The 23,786-nt window shown below is 35.9% G+C and overlaps 1 long non-coding RNA gene across 1 annotated transcript; it reads right to left on the reverse strand.

Annotated features, from left to right (window-relative positions):
- Positions 1-1,800: 1,800 nt before the first annotated feature.
- On the reverse strand, positions 1,801-9,081 carry LOC125179163. The gene is made up of 2 exons (XR_007157163.1): positions 9,033-9,081; positions 1,801-1,915 (listed from the first exon to the last, which is right to left on the reverse strand). It is a non-coding gene; the product is annotated as an uncharacterized LOC125179163 (long non-coding RNA).
- Between the last annotated feature and the right edge of the window lie 14,705 nt (positions 9,082-23,786).

Here is a 23,786-nt window from a genome sequence, read left to right on the forward strand (position 1 = left end):
TTTTTGATAATATTTTTTTCGGATATCTTTACTGCGGTGCGACAGCTTTCTTTAGCTTGTTTTCGAGCTCTTGCGTATGAGTTATAATCAGCATCGCTACCTATCTGTCAAAAACGCTGGTAGGCTTCCATCTTGGTTTTCAGCTTAGCTAGAACTCTACTATTCATCCACAGAGTTTTTTTTTATTATTCACCGAGCTAAATTTTAGGTACACATTCATCAACTGCAGACGTACTGTACATAACCGTGTCCGTGAGAAATTACCATGACTCAGCCACATTCATGTACTTAATACAGTTAGAAATATTCACTGCATTCACTGCTTCACGGAGTTTATCATAGTCGCTTTTCGCTAAATTCAAACGCCCTCGCTTCCGTTGTGTCTTTCCCCTACAGCACCTAATACTGGAAAACAATGAGTGGTGATGGCTTTTGCCCAATAAAGCCTCGTGACGAAGCTCATCTAACATTGATTCATCACTAGTAAACACCAGGTCCAGAATATGAGGAGTCTGTTTACTGCTACAATGGTTTGGCTTGGTAACGTGCCGGACTAAGGAGTCTCTCACTGACTCCATGTGAGAGGATGCTTGGTAATTCCCGTTCCTCGGAAAGGATCCTTCTGTCCAATCTAGTTCTGGATCATTAATTTCACCAACGTGTGTGACCTACGGAAAGTCATGCTCGGTAAACGACTGTTTAGTACTTTATCGTTATCAGAGGAACTGTTTGGTTATCTATACAAGACGCCTATGAGGAGGCTATCTTTGCCTTTGAGAGCAAGTTCGCATGCACCACACTGATTCTCTAGCTGATTGGTGCTCTTTAGACAACTGCACTTTTTGGGCCCTATAAGGGGTTTTGACCCACAACGCTACACCTCTGCTGCACCGCTCTTCGCCTATGTTGTGAAAATCTTCGCCTATCAAAACTGAAAGTCAACTGGTACAATATTCCCACCGTGATTTTTAGGCCGTGTTTCTTTAATACAAATAATGTCTGGACACTCGCTCTCCATACCATGCTTATCTTTAGCAAGCTGTGGACATCCGGTGCTATGGCTTTGAGCACTGGATTTCATAGTATGTTATGTGCTCTAGAGTTCTTACCTACGAAGAGAAATATGAACTAAGTGTGAAGTTTGGCAAAGCTGGCCTCCGGCATGCGCCCCAGCGTTTCAACCTGAACGTCTCGTTCCCAAATCAACAGTAGCTTTTTTTTTCTTCGCTAGTCATTAAAATTTTGAGGATTTTAAGCAAAGCAACTGAATATTCGCTTATTGGAAAGCTGATCAATTTTAGTATTTCAACTTTTGACAAGCTTTAATTCAATCTCACTATTAATAATTTTATGTGTGCCCAATCGTCAGTCACTTATTTTCATAAATGTCCAATAATTGCACCAGAGATGCTATCTTTATCTTTTTAATGGTTGAATCGAGACAAACTTCATGTGTATTCCATATTTTATTCGAATGAAAAATAACATAGGAAGCGGTACAAATCAGAGGAGGACCCCTAACAGAAGGAAGGGTTCGAACGAATTATTCGTTCCAATAACTAATGTAAACAGTCACATTCTGTTGAACACTTTCGCTTACACTAAAAGTGAATTGCTTCATATTATTGTGAATTATCAAATTGTATTACTTGGCCTCATGGTAAAAATTTATTATCTCAAATTATAGTGAATAATACTGAACATTTTTTTAGCGGTTCTTTTTACTCGAATATATTAAGGACGGCTCAGAGTAAAGTGAGTGCAATGCAACGTCCAAGTTTTTCATCTAATTAACGAATGAAAAAACAAAAATCTATAATGCCATTGTATATCACATCGATCATTCATGATTGAGTTCCATTCATTTATCCATAATAACCGTAGCCGCCACCTCCGAAGCCGCCGCCTCCGAAACCTCCAAATCCTCCTCCGTATCCTCCATATCCTCCGTAGCCACCGTATCCTCCATATCCATAACTCGGCTCAGCTTCAGGCATGGGGAAGGCAGCGGCGTATGCCATGCATGCCACGGCGATCAGGAAGGCGGTGAGAAACTGTACGAAAAAATTCGTTCAACAAATATTCTGTGGTTGTAAAAAAAGAGGAGATATTTAACTTGTCTTTGTAGCATGAACTAAAATATTTATAGCAATGAGAAACTATACATTTTTGAAAGATAAGGTGTTGATTATTTTTTACCGGAAAATATTTAGCAACATTTTGGTGTTTGCTAGAGCTTGTATATGATTTACATGTGCACATTAGTTGCTAGCAAAGTTAATATTTGCACACGTTCCGACAAATATTTGTAAGAAATTAAAACAGAAAAAAAAATTATTACACAAGCACATAAAAATATAGTGACAAACTGGAATTTTCTACTGAAAATGGGCGGTGAATTTGTCATCATCTTCACATTTACGCAACAAATAAAACAAGGGACAAGTGTCATTCTTTGAAAATATTAAACTAATTAGACAACTGATTCTCAGTTTGAAAGTATATCATTGCCTGAGGAAAATGTTTGCGTTCAGCAAACATGACAAAAACTCATTCATAACAGCAGACACGAAAGTCATCAAACAAGACATTAAAGACCACGTTTAATTGATTAAATCCTGGTAATAAAACCAAAGTTAATGCAGTGATACTGAATAATTGGACAATCAAAGTACCTCATTAGACAGGAAAGTAAATGAAAAATATTTAATTACATATTCAGTAAGTTCTTTGCCAAATAAATATTGAAGTCAGGTAAACTTGTGACGGGTAATGTTACGTGGTAAGTTTCCTGGCATTATTTACACAATCACATGGCTAAAACCCATCGAAATGCTCCTTTTGATGTTTTGAAAATAATGTATAAGCACACGGATCATTAGGCTAAAGCAGCAAACCGTATAAGAGTATCTTTAAATATTAATACTCTATTTTTCTTGTTATGTGCCCAAGTCTATGTAAGGACCCACCAGCTTCATGTTTTCGGCTTGCAGAGTAGACCCTTGGTGCGGTAGACCGAGCAGGCTGCAGGAGAAGATTGTTGCAGGGGCTTGCAGTGCCGCCTCTTATAAGCGAGCGGTGGGACCGTCCGGGCCGTGTAACTGGTTTACAGCGGTCAGGACTAAAGCATCTAAAATTCGGGTCTGCCTCAGGCGTTACTCAAAATGACCAGTGACGGAACTGATATGGAAATGTCTAAAAGTTTGGTAGCTATTCAGTTTATTTAATATAGATCAGTTTAAGTAATTCTTGAAATTTCAATAGTTGTAATGTTTGTGTTTCAATGCTCGTCAGCGATGTAAAGAACGCAATTTAAGTATGAGAACTTTAGTCTAAGACATTACCTGTTTATTTCTTAATGTATAGTAAATTAAGAAATATTTTCTGGCACCAAATGCTAGTTAATTAAAGATATGTAGAAAATCATTGATAGAAGTTACAAATTTATATGAAACTGTTTAATTCACGAAAAAAATCGAGAAATTTAATGTATTCAACTAACGAGAAATTGAGACAATTCTGAGTATGGAGAAATGTAATTAAAGCTTTCTTGCTTTAATTAAATATGTAAAATTTTTAATTAATAATTAAATAATAATAATATTTAACTAATAAATTTAATAATTAAATTATTTAAATAAAAGCTTTAATTAAATCGTTGTCATAACACTTTGCACAGGAAGTTTAGATTATCCGAAGGAAATTAGTAAACATTAAAATTTAATTTCGAGTATCTAAAAATTCATTTAGTAATTTGTTGTGGGGCAGTAAATTGCAAGTAAAGATTAGAAAACAAACGATGTAGATAGTCAACGTATCTCGAAATTTAGCATTACTGTGCAATTTCATTACTGGGCAACTACTGTGCAATTGCATCTCAAGATTAGGAAATACATACTGTATTTCCTAATTGCAATACTTAATTAAAAATTCAACGTAAATTCAACGTATATTGCACTTTAGCAACACTTTGCAAGGTCGAGAGGATGTAAAGCATGGAACTCATTACCATCTCGAGCACGCAGCCAAACGAACGTTCAGCGCAGGGCGAGATCCCAGGTAAGCCCGCATGCAGCAGCGCTATTATGGGCGCACAAAATAATAGCTTTTCCAATAGCTTCGGGGAACCCCAACAAATACTGAACGTTTTACTATAAGTAATTAACTAGCTGGTTTACAGGAATTTTACTAAAAAAATAATAGTGAAGAGTGTTGATAGTTGTTGAAGTTGTTGATAGTAACTATGGCATGATGTGTGTTGATAGTAACTATGGCATGAAGTGTGTTGATGTAACTATGGCATGCAGTGTGTTGATAGTAACTATGGCATGCAGTGTGTTGATAGTAACTATGGCATGAAGTGTGTTGATAGTAACTATGGCATGAAGTGTGTTGATGTAACTATGGCATGCAGTGTGTTGATAGTAACTATGGCATGAAGTGTGTTGATAGTAACTATGGCATGAAGTGTGTTGATAGTAACTAAGGCATGAAGTGTGTTGATAGTAACTATGGCATGAAGTGTGTTGATTGTAACTATGGCATGAATTGTGTTGATAGTAACTATGGCATGAAGTGTGTTGATAGTAACTAAGGCATGAAGTGTGTTATAGTAACTATGGCATGAATTGTGTTGATAGTAACTATGGCATGAATTGTGTTGATAGTAACTATGGCATGAAGTGTGTTGATTGTAACTATGGCATGAATTGTGTTGATAGTAACTATGGCATTAATTGTGTTGATAGTAACTATGGCATGAAGTGTGTTGATAGTAACTATGGCATGAATTGTGTTGATNTGTGTTGATAGTAACTAAGGCATTTGCCTCCAAGACAGACGGCAATTACTCTTCCGCCATAATGTGATACGCGTCAGGCATGAGGAAGCAGCGCCCACGCAGCGTTCTAAAGTATACTGTGAACCATGAATGAATTTCAACGACATACATCATGAACCACATTTCACTTGTATAAAAGCTTAATTCATATAACTAATTAACAATGGGTTCATCTGAAGATCCTGAAATGTGGCTTCCCTTTATACGGTAAAAAATTGTTTAATTGAGCTTATATTAATTAGATTAAAATACGATTTTTATTAAGAAATATACACCCTAAAACTGCCGAAGCCAAACATACTGTACTTGGATTCATTTTATGTCGCCCCAGAACCCAACAAAATGTGATCGCCTATATAACGCACAGTTCGAACGAATTTTTTCTGTTGCATTCTCAGACAAGCAAATCGGGTTAAAATTCTGAAAAAAATGAAATTTCTGTAATTAAATACAAGTTTTGATTAATCATTTGTTTTACATTCATAATAGTTTTGCGTTCAAAATTCAAAACACAAATATAAATCTACCCAACTATTGCTTTGAGCCTTTTTTTCCTAACAATGGTTACTGTTTTAACACGTTAAGTGCCGCACGACCCACGTAAGGGTTGCAGTGTCTTTTTCCGGACAAATTCCGCGATTTATTTTTTTTTTAATTCAGTCTGTCGGCAAAAAATACTGATGGCAGTACCACCTCATTCAATTTTAAAAAGTACAGAAAAAAATTAATTTTTGCAATGAAAACTACAAATTTACTAGTATATTTTTAATTACAGGCCTTTTTATTCGCGGATTTGGCCATTTTTAGGCCATCTGGCATCCAATGTAGTCTGTTTACCCGTAGTTCTCGCCACTGATCGAGCCTTTATCTTTCAATATTCCATTCTTCGCCCTTTCTCATGCCGGTTTCAGGACATTTTTCTAATGCGCCGCGGAAATTTCATACGCAAACAAATGTATAAATCTCCGGAAGCCATTCCAGCAGTGAAATCAATAAGTTCGCAATGCTTTTTATTTGTTATTTCTGGCTGGAACACGGCAAACTAAAGAATGTATTGTCGGATATATGTATAAATTGTGTCTCATTTCTGATTCCATATTCGAGACAGTAAATAAAGCTTTTAATAACACATATTGCTACTAAAAATTAATTTTTGGAGAAATCCTTATTAACATTTTGTTTTGATTTGTTAACTAATGGGATTTTAATGTGTGACAGATAACATTTAATGCGCGTCTTCAGCCCATAGTCTCTTATATTTGTAAGACTGCAAGCCGATTGAAAAATTACTGCATAAAATAACGGTTAGTACACAGAGAGAAAACTTTGGGGCCTTGGGTGTCTCAACCGAGAATATCGGTGCCTCGACTGAATTACTTGCTATGCATCGTCTTGTTATTAGTAAATTAGTACAAGAGAACAGCTTAGAATACTATTTAACTACATAATGTGGATCTTGTTAAGAATAAGCACCCCAGACGTTACTGGGGTGCGTATTCTTAACAAGAACATTACTGGGGTGCGTATTCTTAACAAAGTTAATTGAATGAATAAAACAAACAAATTTGGTTCATTTAAACATTTTTTTTAAGAATTACAATTCAATGTAAAAATTACATTGCTTTTCATTAACAAGAAATATTTCTTAACAAGGTCATACGGTGTGTTATGTTTAACAAGATCCCCTAATTCAACATAAATTGTCCAAAAAAGAGGAAACAGAGTGTATAATGTATTGCTGCGAGGTAAAAAGATGGACATGATTAGAACAAATGCCAGGCCGCGGGGTGCTTCCACAGAAGTTGTATTGTGCAGCGCCACCGCTCATGGATGACTAGCTCGAATCTCCACTGCATACGGTAATTTGCCCAGCTACTCTGTAGGCCAGCATGCTGTAAAATTTGTCTATGAATTGCATTGCGTAAAAAGTATTTATTCATAAAATTATGAACAGCCACGTTTCCCAAGCCTCCAATAGAGAAATATTTTTTAAGATTCTGGCAAAATGCGATTACGTCAATGTTAGTACTTTGGCGGCCCATTCTAACATTTGCTCACGAGGTAGAAAACTTAATCAAATCAGTTTCTGACGAGGAGATACGAGGTGAAGTGAGTAATAAATATATATCTATTTAATCAGGGTAGAAGATAAATTTCTAATTTCCGTGTTTCTTATATAGTTTGTTAACGTTTATATATGCTATCAAATACGATTTGTTTCGTGTATCAATGCACTGCTTTTCCATTGTGAATAGTAATGTAAACGAGCGACGCCTACTAAATGTCTCAATACAGGAGTCAATTTCTCTAAGTAAACTCATCGTTTTCGAAGAGACACTAGCGGCGCATCTCGCTAGTCATTTTCTCTCGAGGACCCGTTTGTGAGGTCAGGACTTTTCAGTGTTCACTAGTCATTGATGATCAGTCAGCGGGCTATTTTCTCCTGTATTTATTTCTTATCACTGAGAATTTTCGTCCTACATAACTTGTTAGTATGTGTTCTAAGTCTATATTGTGGCGGGTGTGTTCAATGGATACAAACCACGTTGATTGGAAAATTTAATACTGCATTGGATACAATTACTTTTGCGTGCAAGTTCCATTTTTTTGTGTGTCTAGCGTTTAACTTAGGCATCCTGGCCTCTGACCAAATTTTATATTTTTAGTATTCAAAAGTATTATATTTTTGTATTCCCGTCGTTATAGTTGGGTGCGGTCAAATTTTTGACTTTTTGCGTATACAAAACTTCTCGCAGCTGACTTCAATAAAGAACGTTCTGATTGATGTAACCTCAACGTTTGAATGAACTTAATGTTCGCTACAGGAACACGATTGTGGAGCATAAGCAAGTTGAACGTATCCAATATTCAACTGTCGCCACCATCGATAATTGGCAATTCCCGGCGAATGTTGGAAGTCCTACCACAACAACACAAATATTCGCAATGCAGAACATGTGGCGATGTTCATGACCGAAGCTCCCATAATGGGACGCCAGCTCCAATAGAAGCGGTTTCCATGGCGACGTTGCACCCTGACTAAACTTCTTCCGCTGCTGCATGTCTTTTGTTTTGAAGCTTGTTTATTAAAGAGCGCTGACTTTACCTTCATAATTTGGTATCATTGACATTGTTTCGCTTCAACGAGGTTGCAGACTTCGTTTGTTGATAATTATTATTTTCCTCCCTGTCTTCCATGAGAAGAAACTAAACAAGTATAAAGATCCCTTCTGAATTAATTAATTACAGATCCCTTCTGAATTAAAATTTTTTATCACACTGTGCCATCTTTCTGTTAAATAGTTTCTTCTTTCTAGTTACAACCATGAAATATTCCAGTTTTATTTCGAAAATTCTTTCATATACTTTGGCTTAATAATCAATAAAGAATCGGATAGGGAGGTTCAGCACATTTTTTTCAGGAGCTATCATTCTCTTATAGATAAATAATCAGTCATTTAACTCCTAAATTCCCCGCAAATATTCCAACTATTTTACAAAGCTATAATTCTTTGTAATATCGTTGCCATAAGCTATTGTAATTCAAAGCTATAAGCTATTATAATAAGCAGCAGAGTATCACGCAGGTGTTTTTTTTCTTTGCAGGGTCATTAACTTTAAGAGAAGTTGGCGAGTTTCAAAATTCAATTGCTGGAGAGCAAATTTATTTTGTGGCTTTCATTTTGAAAAAGTTACATTTACTTTCATTGGTTTACATTTCACCCATACACATTTGTACATGCTATCCTGATATTTGTTATGGATAGGTCAATACAAATAAGGCATTGTATTCCAAGGTTTATTCGAATGAAAAGAAACATTACAAGCGGGTACAACTAAATGGAGGACTCTTACTGAAGGGAACTTTAGCTCGAATAATTCAGTTACAATGATAAATTGAAACCTTCGCATTCTGTCGAACACTTGGGCTCATGCTAAAAATTTATTATCTCAAATTATGGTGAATAAAACTGAGAAGTTTCTAATGGTTTTTTAAGCCAGAGAATTAAGGACGGCTCAGAGTCAAGTGAGTACAATGCAACATACACTTATTTCATCTAATTCAGGAATGAAAATCCTAAATCTAAAATGCCATTGAATATCACATCGATCATTCATGTATGAGTTCCGCGCATTTATCCGTAGTAACCGTAGCGGCCGCCTCCGAAGCCTCCAAAACCTCCTCCGAAACCTCCAAATCCTCCTCCGTATCCTCCATATCCTCCGTAGCCACCGTATCCACCGTATCCTCCAAAACGATGTGGCTCAGCCTCAGGCATGGGGAAGGCAGCGGCGTATGCCATGCATGCCACGGCGATCAGGAGGGCGGTGAGAAACTGTACAAAAATATTCGCTTAACAAAAATAGTACAGCAAAAAATGAAAGAACTAGTTCATGTACGGGTAGTGGAAAGGTTCGATGACATACTCAAATTTAAAATTTAAAATGAAAAATAGATGGGTAGATGGGGGATTGTCAATCAAATTCTCATTTACACTACAAACTGATATCGGGCAAGGTGTTGCGTTTCGAAAAAATCTGAACTTCTTAACTCTTAACAACTTGAAAGTTCGTTGTTGGTAAAAGAAAACTTCCGCGTTTAGCAAACATGATTCATAAAATCAGATATTAAACAACAAGACTACGTCTAATTGATTTAATATTGTCAACGATACCCTCAATTATATGCAAATTTTAATAATAGAACAATCAAAATAACCAATAGAAATGGTGAGAAGACGGATAATATTCATTTACATGGTCTGTAAGCTCTTCACGGAATAAATATTATGAACAATATTATAAAATGGCCTTTTAAGTTTACCGGGAATATTTGTACTATCAAATAAGAATAATCCATGTAAATGCATTACTTTAAATGTGAAGATAATGTATGTATAAACACACGGATCATTAGGCTAAAGCAGCAAACCGTATATGAGTATCTTTAAATAATAATACTCTATTTTTCTTGTCATGTGCCCAAATCAATGCAAGGACCCACCAGCTTCATGTTTTCGGCTTGCAGAGTAGACCTTTGGTGTGGTAGACCGAGCAGGCTGCAGGAGAAGATTGTTGCAAGGGCTTGCAGTGTCGCCTCTTATAAGCGCGCGGTGTGACCGTCCGGGTCGTGTAACTGGTTTACAGCGGTCAGGACCTCAAGCATCTAATATTCGGGCTCAACGAACGTTCAACGCTGGGCTTCTTACCAGGTAAGCCCGCAACAGTGCAATTATGGACGCCTAAAATACTATCTTTTCCAATTACCTCGGAAACCCCCACCGGATTACTGAACGTTTTCTTAGAATAGTTAACTATATAGCAGCCTAGCAGGTTTACAAGAATTGCAGCCTTGATCGTTAGTGATGACTCATATTTGGATATGCTCTTTGTAGAACCTATTTTAGATTATGATTTGTTGCTTAATTAATGTTTCAACTTTTTCTATGTTTCATCATAGCCGCAGAGTTGACGTTGAAATATTCTAGAAAATACATATTTAATATAAAAAATTACGCATGCAAATTTTCACATCATCGAATAAATGATAACCAAACCAGGAAATAATGATCACAAGAGTAAGAACCAATGATCATAATGCAAAGAACCACAGTGATCACTCGACAAAGAACTATTAATCACATGACAGAAAATAGAAAGTCATTACAAAACAAAGAACCAATAATCGCCCTACAAAAAAAAAACACTAATCACATAACATGAAAAAGAACCAGTGACCACTCGACACAGAACCAATGATAACCGGATTAAGAACCAATGATCATAATGCAAAGAACCGCAGTGATCACTCGACAAAGAACTATTAATCACATGACAGAAAATAGAAAGTCATCACAAAACAAAGAACCAATGATCGCTCGATAAAAAAACACTAATAACATGACATGAAAAAGAACCAGTGACCACTCGACGCAGAACCAATGATAACCGGATTAAGAACCAATGATAAACAGATTAAGAACCAATGATATTCAGACGAAGAACCATTAATCGCACGGTATAGAACCAATGATCACAAGGCATTCATCAAACTAACGATCGCACGGCAAAGAACCGGTAACACAAGTCATAGAACCAATGATCACAGGACATACAACCATTTCGAGTTGCCACTCCACAGAGAATAGAAACAAAAGCGAGTAAATTTTCTCAGCGTCTAGAATAATACAGGATACTCAAGGACATGTGAAGGGCAAGGTCATTTACTCGTTCCTTGAATGAGCCGCACGCACAGCGCAGTCTGTGGGTGTCCCTACCGGAGTGAATGAACCTTCGCTATATGAAGCTTCAAAATAAGATGCCAAATAATTTCCAAATTTAGCTATTTATTTTTGCTGCATCAGGATTAGTTCTTAGTGCATCGAGAACATCCTGACACAACGCTAAGGATTGTGTCAGTAGGTAGCAGCCCCTGCAAAGAATTGAAATAAAATCCCTATTCTTATTCTCTGCGACAGATAGTTCGTGTATTTCAAACTATACTGCCTAGGTTCTCCCCTTTTTATTTTTATATGCTGAATTATTATTCAGCATATATTTTAGCATATTTCTATTATTTTTATATGCTTAGCTAAGCTGAATGGATTTTGCTGGATGAACTTTAGCAGAAACGCTAGGGCGAAATTAACCGCCTCAGGCTCACGCATGTCGCGGCTGACGCGCGGTCTGGAAAATCCAAATTGTACTTCAAGCCGGGGTCGGGGGGTCAGGTCGTTGACTTCTGAACTTTAAATGGTGTCTTCTTTAAAATACAATGAAATAAAACATAAAAAAAATTGGAATTATCATATTCTAGCCTAGTATCCAATAGTTCTATTCGGTTCCTATAGCCATTTTAATGACTCGACTTCGTGAAACTTACTTTTTTGGCCGAGCTAATGATCACCGTATTAAAACTTGCAATATGCTTTTGTAATTGGTTAGTTTTCATCGTTGCATTGAGTCAAATTCTTCACAAAAAATCTACGGAAACAAGCGAATAATATTGCTACAGTTATGTACTGCACACTCAGCTCTGGAAACTTGTATGAATTATGTTTGGTAGTTATTTGAGTGCTCAAGACCAAGAGTTGTTTTGAAAGAACTTTACTCAAGAAGCTAATTTTGTATAATACGGCATATTATGAACTGAAGACGAACGGCAAAGTTCAAGCTGACGATGAATTGAATTGTATGAGCTGTAAATGAACTGCATAGTTTGAGCTGGAAGTAAACAGCATAGTTTAAGCTATAAATGAACTGCATATAGTTTGAGATGAAAATGAACAGCATAGTTTAAGCTGGAAAATAACTGAGAGTTTGAGATGGAAATGAGCTGCATAGTTTAAGCTGGACATGAACTGCATGGTTTGAGCTGCATATGAACTGCATAGTTTGCGCTGGAAAAGAGCTGCATAGTTTGCGCTGGAAAAGAACTGCATAGTTTGAGCTGGAAAAGAACTGCATAGTTTGAGCTGGAAATGAACATCATAGTTTGAGCTGGAAAAGAACTGCATAGTTTGAGCTGGAAATGAACTGCATAGTTTGAGCTGGAAATGAACTGCATAGTTTGAGCTGGAAATGAACTGCATAGTTTGGCTGGAAAAGAACTGCATAGTTTGAGCTTTAAAAGAACTGCATAGTTCGAGCTGGAAATGAACTGCATAGTTTGAGCTGGAAAATAACTGCATATATTTCGAGCTCGAAATGAACTGCATAGTTTGAGCTGGAAAAGAACTGCATAGTTTGAGCTGACGATGAACCGCATGCATCGTTTGTGCTCAACAAGAACTGAGTAATTTAAGCTGAAGATGACTTGCATTGTGTGAGCCGAAATGAACTGCATGCCACTGCAGCCGAGGATAATGGAACGTGTTCAGTCTTATCAGATCCTAATGAGTTCAGCCAACCCTGAATGGCTTCACCGTTAATTTGATGTGGCCCGCATGATTCAGCCTTTCTTTATCAGGGAACCCTGGTTCCATTAAAATTCTTGAATAAATAATGGTAGGCTGCTTTTTGAGTACTATGAAGTTCTGGCATGATAAAAAATGCACACTCATGCGAGTTAAAATCTGCTTTATAAATCCCATATGATATCAGCCAATACTTAAAAAAGAACAGGGTTTATTAATTTTAAAACTCTCTTAATATTAATTTAGTTTACAAGTATTTCTTCAAAACAACATTCAACTTGTATATTGTGATTAGAGCTCAAAATATACTGGATTATGTCTCATTCATTCTCCGAAGTACGTAAGCTTTTCCGTTCACGAGTCGTCATGATATCCAAATGAGAGGCGCACGGCAGAAAAAAAATAGTTATTTGCCATCACGGAGACAATATACTAAACTTTTTTCTGAAGCCGTTGACATGGGATGGGATAGCATATATATATGAACATTTTTCTCGACCATGTAACTTGGAAAGGGACAGTATGAACATTTTCCTAGAACATATGACTTGGAAAGACACAGTATTTACATTTTTCTATTAACATGACTTGGAAAGGGATAGCATGAACATTTTTCTCGACCCTGCATGCGGAATGGACATCCGGCCTGTGAGTGGCACTCTTTAATTGTGGAATACTATATACTTAGGTTCGGCCTGGGTAATTGCGTTCATAAAAGCTATCGAAATTCAGCGACAAAAAATATCATTCTAGTGTGATAGCCTGTTTATTTGCTTGCATTTCAGCTTTCAAAAATTCTGCCTTAGTGTATAACCTTATTCAGTGCATGCAGGTGTTTCAGTCTAGAATACTGATTAATTGTTTTAAATTTTATGATGAAAATTTATGTAAGGTAGACTTCAAAAAGCGATGAAATATCCTTTAGACGGTACAAGACTTTACCGCGCAAGCCAGTTATTACGAAAATATTTGTAATGAATAAAGAAATCTAAATAAACATTAATTACCACGTCAACCCTTCATCTCTCTTTGAAATGCATCGTATATCACTCAAGCTTCATCTCATTTGACTTCAAATGCAACGCATCATCGTTTTGGAGAAAAGGGCCTTAGAATTGCGAGAAGAATGTATGCTGGCTGGATAAGATATCAATGCCTGGGAAACCATACTATTATTTTGACATCCATGCACAAAAGCGCTATCATAAAATGTTAATGAAATTCCCATGTCGAATCATCAAATGTGAATAATAACTTATTATATTTACTAATATATGTAATGCCCTGCATTTCCCTTCTAGCTTGCTAATGCATTGTAGATCGCATTTTTAACAGGTCATTATACAGAGCGAACGTTCGTATAGTATCCTTGATAGAATATTTTTATCTCATTTTGTAGACTCAAGTAATTTCAACGAATAAAGTTGGATCTTCAACCAGCTAAAGAGTGTCTTACCTTCATAAACATAAATAACGAAGTTATGGCTCTGGAAACTACGTCGCCGTACGTTCTTCCACCTCACGTCCTCAGTGAATTTGCATACAGCAAATTCACTACACTTTGAATATTAAATATGTTCAGGTTTTCCGACTTGTAAACAATTAAGGCAATAAGCATCTCTAATGCGTTATGCGTTCATAGATAAATATAATTCGTGGCATATAATCTGTGCAGTTATATATAAAATATGTAAGACAAGCGTTTGGCATGCAACCCACATAATACGCGAAATTAATCTGAAAAAAAATTAATACAAGAGCGTTCCTGGCTTCATTCACAGATTAGGCAATTAAATGTCTGACGCATCATAGGACTGCAAGGCACGCTACAGGATGGTCATAGGACTGCAAGGCACGCTACAGGATGGTCAATGGAACAAAAAACTCACTTCCCGACCCTCTGCGCATCACAGCAACGATGCCCTGTCAAACAGGCTGCGAATAATACGACCTAAGAGAGAATTTTAAACAGGTTTCAAAAGATCGTATCAGAAATGAGTAATTCAAGTAATGTGGATGTGACAATCATGTTTTCTATTCTTTTTACTATCACCGATTTGTTTCAGGCCTGATCTGTCTGGAAAAAAATTCCCATACATTGACATTTTTAAATCGTCTATGATGTAAGTTTAACCAATGGTAATAATGTTGGTAAAATATTTTTGATACTTCAACGAACTGCCAATATTTTTACATTTAAATTTCTTCAATACTATGAAAAAATAATTCGCTGACTAAATACATGAAGCTACAATTGGTCATAGAACCTGCTTGACTTGAGGAATCGATTCTTTGGTCCTTTAAATCCTTAAATTAAAGGCAAAAAAAACGCTTCAGTCACATTTAATTAAGAATTATACTCACTTACCAATATCTTTATAGGACCAGAGGATCATATTTATATCTTAATAACTATGTTAATTTCATAGAATTTCAGTAATAATGAAAAAAACTTGAAAACTTATCATGGACACAATAGTTATCAAAAAATTTTCAACGCAAATTAAGCCTAGAAAATTTAACCTATCTATAATTATTTGATAGATAAAATTTAAAAGCAAAGAAAACACCAAGCAAATTCACCATATCGATATTGAAAACGTTTCGGAGTCTAGCTCCATCATCAGTTCGAAAAACTAAAAATTAATAAACATATGGACCCTCAACACCTTCTTATAATGAATACCTGACCACTCTGCTGGCCGAAGGGTATAATTAAGAGACATGCCACTCCTCCGCACCCTGATTTTATTAATTTTTAGTTTTTCGAATTGATGATGGAGCTGGACTCCGAAACGTTTTCAATATCAATATAGTGAATTTGCTTGGTGTTTTCTTTGCTTTTAAATTCCTTGTGAACTTGCGATATAAGCAGACTGATAATATAAGTATTTGATAGATAGGCGCAAGTTAGGTTGCTAAATTTATCATTAATTTAATGACGACGCAACCATCGACCAGCCGCGGGCTAATGACCGGAAAGAAGCCCGACAAGCTACCGCTTCGCGGACCAGAACAGCCGTGTTGCCACCCGAGCTAACGAGCTGCAGGCCATGACAAAGCAAATCTTAACGCGCAATGGCGATCAAAAATGACAAGCTTTACGGCCTTTTTATTTTATGACGCGCCCTCAAACAACCAGTCATGTGCGTCGTAAGTCATGTGCCTGCGCGACATCGAACAAGTTTTTGAAGTTGTTTGCAGCGCCTGATTTAAAAATATTGTCACATACTCTGCGATGACTTGAAGCGAATTGCGCAGGTTTTAATGCAATATCGTGTGTCATAGACGCGTGAAATTGACATCTTTTCATTGCAGTCGCAGCGTGGTGGCCTTGGGAGCTTTTGTCATGGCAGAAAATTATGTTCATTTTACTTGTCGTTCATGTGAACGAAATAATTTGCCTTCCAGAGATCTCACGATAGTTTACATGTTCAAGATCATATAGGACAACCATTTGAAAGTAATTTACAAATTGCATCGATAAAATAAAAATAAAATATGATAGTGGTATCAATACACGAGACATAGGATAATGAAGGATAATATGGACACTATTCAACTATATCTTTTAAAAGTAAATCATAATACTTTCCGCCAATTTTATTTCTTTCGTGTCCTACTATCACATCCTTTACGTCTGGTGACATCCAAAATCCGATTTTGATTCATCGCTTGTCGTGATTATTTTCATTTAAAATAATATATTCTTGCTTTTTAACAGATTCCAGTGCAACTACGCTCGAGGAACTGAGCCATAAATCTCAGAGAAATTCTTAAAACTTATACTAGAAACATATACTAGATTCGTTGTGTCTTTAATGATCCCTGAAAATAAGTAGCCTCATTATCCAGTACCGGAAAAATACAAAGTCACCATTCGAGGTGCGACCAATTTAATGAAGCGCATCGCTGTATTCGGGAGAAAATATCAAATTGGAGGTCTTTGGTTGTTATATTTGAGTATATATTGCGTTTATGACGTACATTACACGCGACTACATCCAGCACAAAATATCAAATTGGAGCTTTTTGAGACTACATCAAGCACAAAATATCAAATTGGAGGTCTTTGTTAGTTATATTTGAGTATAGATTACGTTTATGTCGTACATTACACGCGACTTCATCACGCACAAAATATCAAATTGGAGGTCTTTGTTAGTTATATTTGAGTATAGATTACGTTTATGTCGTACATTACACGTGACTTCATCAAGCACAATAAGATCGTCTTCTGAACGCAACCATAAAGCCTATGTATGATATATTTTGTGTTCCGTAAGATATAATCCATCAGATATGAGGAATGGTTACAAAGTTACGAAATATTCGCAGGTAACTATGAAATGATAAAATCGCTGCAAAAATATTAATAACATACCATTTTAAGAAAAACATTGATTTCGCATATTTTGCAAACAATATTTCAGTATCGATAATCCATTTGAACTCATTGGAAGAGCCTGTAATTTGATACGTATGGACCTTCATTTCATGTAAATATCAGCTGACTTCTTGAATAATCCTATATTTTGAAAACAATTATTGATATACAAGAAATTGTTTCCTTCTCAAATGAATAACTTCATCGTTAAATTGAAATAATGAAGATTATTGAAGGTGATTGAGACGGTGAAGGATGCAAGAAAATTAAATCTAAAATAATACTAATCGAGCTAACACAAGTTACTCAAGGTACAAATTACTCCAAAATTGGCAAATCACGCACAAATGTGACAAAAAAATAAATGTTCGGTAACCGGATTTTGAGGTGCTGAAGGTTGAATCAAAGGCGTAGACGACCATGGAGCGGAACAGCTTCTTATAATGAATACCTGACCACTCTGCTGGCCGAAGGGTCTAAGAGACTTGCGACTCCTCCGCACTCTGACGACGTAACGAAAAGCAAGATTCTCAAAATAAATTAATTACAATGTTTTTAAATTAAATCATTATCATAATTCTTGAATATTCCCATCAAGACCAGATTTTTTTCAAATTTTATTTCCGAACTTCTATGTTGCAAGAATTAAACTATTGAGCCAAAATGAACTTCAACGACTGCAAGCTTCATGAACCTACAGCAGCTTGTGTTATTTTCTTCAAAGCATCAAATTGGCTAACAGCTTCTACTTCGTCTTCTTAAAATAAGGATAAGAGCACGTACTTCGTCGTCGGAAAATCAGGAAAAAATCACGTATTTCATCTTCTTAAAATTAAGATAACACCACGTAATACCCTAATACGTCATTATATAATCAGGATAACACCACGTAATTCGTCGTTATATAATCAGGATAAGGTACGTACTATATGTCGTCTTAGAATCAGGATAAGAGCAAGCACTACGTTGTTATAGAATCAGGATAAGAACAAGTTGTACGTTGCTATAGAATCTAGATAAGGGCACGTACTACGTCATAAGAATCAGCTCGTATTATGTCGTTGTAGAATCAGGATAAGAGCACGTACTCCGTCTTCATAAAATGAAGATAAAAAGCACGTACTACGTCTTTCTGAAATCATGATTAAAATATTATTTGCACCGACCGATGCTCAGTTCGTTCGCAACATTCTGGGGAACTTACCGATGTCCGGAGAACCTTCCAGCTGGGATAAATCCCTCCAATTTGTACTGCAATTTACTAGCTGATGTGCAACTTGTTTGGCGACTAGCATGTCATGTTAATGCTCGGTTCGTTAGGAACATGTCGGGAAACGTGTCTCGTTGGGTATTATCCCATCCTTTTTTAACATTGATTTGAAAATGAACAATTTTTTTCTGATAGGGACACCTCATCCATGCCTGGGTCGTTCGGAACCTGTTGCGAAACTTAGCGTGCCAACGTAAGATCGCTCGGCGGAGCTCTAGTTTAGCTCGAGTCTGGCTCGAACCAGTAAACTGAAACTCGTTTAAAAGACTCGGTACAGAGGATCAGACAAACTTCCAGCTCTTCACGCGAGAACCACGACCCTTTCTATGCATCTTTGAAGTCTCGCAACCCTCAGAATGAAGGTGAGATCCACGCCATTTGAATGGATACAAGATTCACGCTCTTTACTTTCGACTCTCAGCTGAGACTCAGAACTTTCATAGGTACATCATTAGCTCTTTAACTTTTTAAGCGATATTCATCAAACTACATCATGCACTGCTTCAACATACGCAATAAATTTTTCAAAGAGCTATATATTCCGCCCACAATTTGTTCAATTCTTGGGGGTAGGTAATTTTGACTTTGAAATATCACAAACTATTGATGAAGTACAATTATTCCATATACATATATATCAGTTTCAAGTCGCCCGCCACGTAATTATAACTGATAATCTAACTTAACTAATAACTTAATCAGCACGCCACTTAATTTTCTCATAGTTTTGTAAGTATTCAGAAAATAAAAATGACCCAGCCTGTTGTACCGATAAATTTTGTTAGCGTTTTTAAATTAATTTGTGGTCTTTTTGCTGGCCAGACGTTTTTGAATTGGACCGATCAAGTTCCGCAACTATTAATTAATTGTTGTAAATTTTCCGCCAAAAAGTGATTTGGGGGCATCTGGATTTTGAAATTTTTCGATTTATTTGTTTTATAAATCCTATTTTTGATAACTTCTCAAATCATTTTTGCTCAGAACGCTGCATGATTTTCCACATTTTACGATTATATAATAATCAAAATTGTTCATGTATTCCAGTGAATTCCTTAATTGGAGCTAAATTTGATTTCAAAATATGAAAATATTGCATTATTTCCAAATGGTTAATCTGGACATTCTTCATAACAGTACGTTGAGAGACGAGCACGTTTGAGCATAATAACACAACCATATCTTCAATTCAATGAGAAGTAAATTCGAAATATTGCGTTGTTTCCCACAGTTTTTCGTGGCCATTCTCATCGTAATGGCATGCGTGGCATATGCCTCGGCCTTCCCCATGCCTGATGCCGAGCCACATTGACGCTATCATGGCTTCGGTGGCTTCGGTGGCTACGGTGGCTACGGTGGGTACGGAGGATATGGTGGATATGGTGGAGGCTTCTTTGGTTAACTGTATACGACCAAATTAAATCGCTGGATGACTTCAATTGATCAAACTGCACCTCGACATCCAACTCTCCTATGACGAGAAGTCGAATTTGATCGCCATATTCAACTAGGTATAGACAAATGATAATGAAGCTCATTTCAAATTGATGTCATAATTAGGATATACAGAGTGCAACATCACAAGACATTTCAAATATCTTTTAGAACGTCACATAATGCCGTTAACGCTACAATAAATAATTAGCGTCAGTACGAGAAAATAACCTACCTATATATTTCAGGAACTTTACCTTTTGCTGAATTGTGCTTGATAACCTGATCGACCTGATTGATTCACTTTGACAATGATTATCGTTAGGAAGTGAAGCATAAGTTTATATGTACATATATGTATTATGTCAGTAATTGCTTATACCGATTTTAGATTTCAAAGAGAATGATGAATATTAAACATTTTTTGTTCGATATCAATAAAACTTCTTATGAGAGCCTTAGTGCCTTCATTCAAGGCCAGTCAGCCTGGCTAAAAAAGTTCCATTGGATGATGTTTTCTTTTTTTGTACAGAAGAGCCTGCAGGTTTTACTAAGGTACTCTCAATTCTAGACCCATAATAAAATAATATGGAATGCGCGCAGTAAAAATAAACTTGGACAGAGGCACTTAGACAAAGCCACATTCCTGGAACTGATCTCAAACGTGAGATTTGCTCTTGTAGCGGAAGTTAATTTATTAAATGGAATGACAAAATAGTTAAAAATAACTTTGTTTATCTCGCCATCTTCGCTGCCACTGCTCAACTTATCATAACCCTTTCGTGACTGACGGGACTTCTCAGTCCCAAACCACTATGGGAGCGAATAGCATTAATGCCGGTAAATGTATCCTTGACGAAAGAGTTAAAACTTCATCTTTGAACTTGATGTTGCAAACGTATCAGTTGATCAATTTGAAAGTATCATCAGTTATCTTCAGTTACAGTACCATTACACTGATACAATTAAAGATTAAACTATAAAAGAGTCAGAAGAAATTGTTTCGAAACATCGTGGCCATTTAGTCTACGCAGAATTATCATAATATCCGGCCAAGTGGCAACTCTGCCTGTCTAACGTTACAATAATAATACGATTCAATTATGTTGCAACTCAATAATGTTACGTCACAAAAACAAAACGTCTTAGTGATATAATACTTCTCATGGATAGTGCATCTTAATAACAAAAGATCTCAATAGTAATATGACGCAATAAAAATACTTCACATTGATAATTACGTTTCAATAATAATAATAATATTAATAATAATAATACGTTAAACCAGCATCTTAGAATCCAGAAACGAAATGACTGCAATTAAATTGAGTACGCTCAAGGAGTTCAACGTAAGAAGCGCACCAACAATATTTTCAGGAATAAGAAGCTATACTATTGAAAATTTATAACAGTGGTTTTGACGCATTCATGCTGTGAGGGTTCTAAACCTCAACCTATGCTATAAAATACCCTATATTTATATAATATTCTATAAACATCACTGGGGAAAAGTCGTTAGCCTTAAAAAAACAACATTGTTGCATTCTCATTTGTATTCGTAAACAAATAATTCAATGCAAAGAACGACGACATTTAATATCTTCCTATATACTTCTGCTGCCAAATTTAGTTTCCTATCACGCTCTGGTAACAGGAAATTATGCTTACCCATTGAAACGGACGACATTCAAAATGGATGGACAAACAGCTCAGATATCATTTCTCACTAATTGTGAAACCCGATTAATCAATTAAAAAAATATTAAGCATAAAATACCGCCTTCTTTTCCATTTTCTCTTGTCGAGCTAAGATTCCTTGATCATAATATTTCTAAAAACATGAGTTCTCCCTTAATATCGTTCAATCGAAGTGCACTAAGTGTAAACCATAACATCGCGGTACTGATTTTATCCCAAATACTGCTCGAAAAATCGTCTGTATGCAAAGGCTTCATCGCATAAATTAATAATTAAGCATTTAGCTTGAACAGCTCATTATTTGGGACGATGGTTTTACCGCATACCTGCCTTATTGTTCATGCGTGCTTAAAATTTCACGGCTTCACCCTGAAATTGAAATTGAAATGCGTGGTGACCTCCGGTCACGACCTTTATATCGGTCATACACGCTACCTAAATACTTTTATTAACATCCAAAAATTAAAAGTTCACACTCGCAGCATTACAAAAAAGTTCAATTAAAACGTATTCACAGCAGTCCTCAGAAAAAAGCTTAACAATTTCGTTTCGTTTCGTTTTGCAACAACCTAAAAAAAATAAAACAACGTACCAAAACAATTCGGCCCTGTCATTTTTATTTGTGCATGATCTAACAATGTTTGTACACAAAGACAACTTATTTTCTAATAAATTTAAGCCGCATTGACTCGACGAGTGAACAAAAACGGAGCTTCATGGTATAAAAAAATGTATTAACTTCAAGTGAACCATTTGCACAACATGATTTTTCTTTCCCAGTTTGTAATAAAATGCAAAGAAAATTGGCTGTCGAATCTCGTTAAAATATCTACGGATTTTAGATTGATCTTTTCGTTTATTCCCATATTGAACTAGGTTCGAAAGAATTTCGATGGTTTTATTTGTAACGATTTCGGTATATGTGAGCAATTATTGAATTATTATCATGATGAAATATATTTGAAATTTATTGACATGAATTCAAGTTACATGGACCAGAAGAGTCAAAACTCGAAATAGATGGAAAATATTGAAACAATTTTTATCTGTAAATCAATCAAACAACTTTCACCATTCATATTTTCTTGATCAATTTTCTGCATTTTAATTATAAAAGCTTACGTTCGGCCATGATACTCAGTTCCAATTTTCAATTTATTTTTTAAACTAGGTGAAAAAAAATTGGTTAATGCTATATAACCAAAAGCACATTTTATTTTTCTCGTGCTCTACTTTCGAGGCTATAGTCTGGATCGCGATAAAATTTGGCTTGTCCACGATAAGCTTTCAACCTTACTTTCTTGTTTTACATAAATTCTTTTAGATTTTCTTTTCCAGGCAGAAAATGTAAGGATTTTATTTCCATTATTTGCTCAAAATTGAATAGTGTTAAATTCTAATTGTTAATTAACCCAAGAAAAAATTTCAAACGCACATTATTAAATTTTCAGAAACTAATTTGATTTATGATAACTTTTCTTACGTCGATAATTGATCGTTTATAAACTCTGCTCAAGATTATGTTTAGGATGAGTAGAGTTTGCCAACGCCACTTTTTATTAAAGATTCAAGATTCTTGATAATTACCCATCCACCTCATAAAACTGCGGTTGAGCATCGCTGTACATTCAGCCTACAGAAAAGCTCACTACAATTAATGTTAGGTATTAGATGAATCTATTATGATTGACGTCATTGATTGAGCACATCTTCTGATTCCGCAGCAAGCGTTCAATACTAGTCAATTTAAATTATCATCGCACAATATACTCAGCTTAATTTCCGTAGAGCCGTAATTGTGACCATAGAGCACACCGTTGCTCGTTCGTTCTGGGTGTGCTAATGAACAAATCCACAACAATTCTAACAAAATGTCTGCAAAGGCTAATAAACTTCATCACATTTTTAGACTGGAAATTATACGTACATTCTTCCTCTTAATACTGAGGCCTCGAACTCATACTAAAGCGAGCTGAGATGTTGTTTGTAACGCCATTATATACTTGCCGAAATTCAAGGAACTCGAGCGCCTACACATCAATTCCTTCCAGTGTCATTTCACTGCAACTTCAGAGGCAATATAGAAGAGCACCCGTTTACCTAAAACAAGATTTCATTAGTCATTTTTCCATTTAATATAATGTTTATCTTACTCTCTTCAATCTAATCCAAATAAATATATATAAATTTTATAAATAAAGTTCAAAATATATGCAGGTAATCAACGCTTTTCATTATTTATAG

The sequence above is a fragment of the Hyalella azteca genome, unplaced genomic scaffold, assembly GCF_000764305.2.
Source record: "Hyalella azteca isolate HAZT.00-mixed unplaced genomic scaffold, Hazt_2.0.2 contig15466, whole genome shotgun sequence".
NCBI lineage: Eukaryota > Metazoa > Arthropoda > Malacostraca > Amphipoda > Hyalellidae > Hyalella > Hyalella azteca.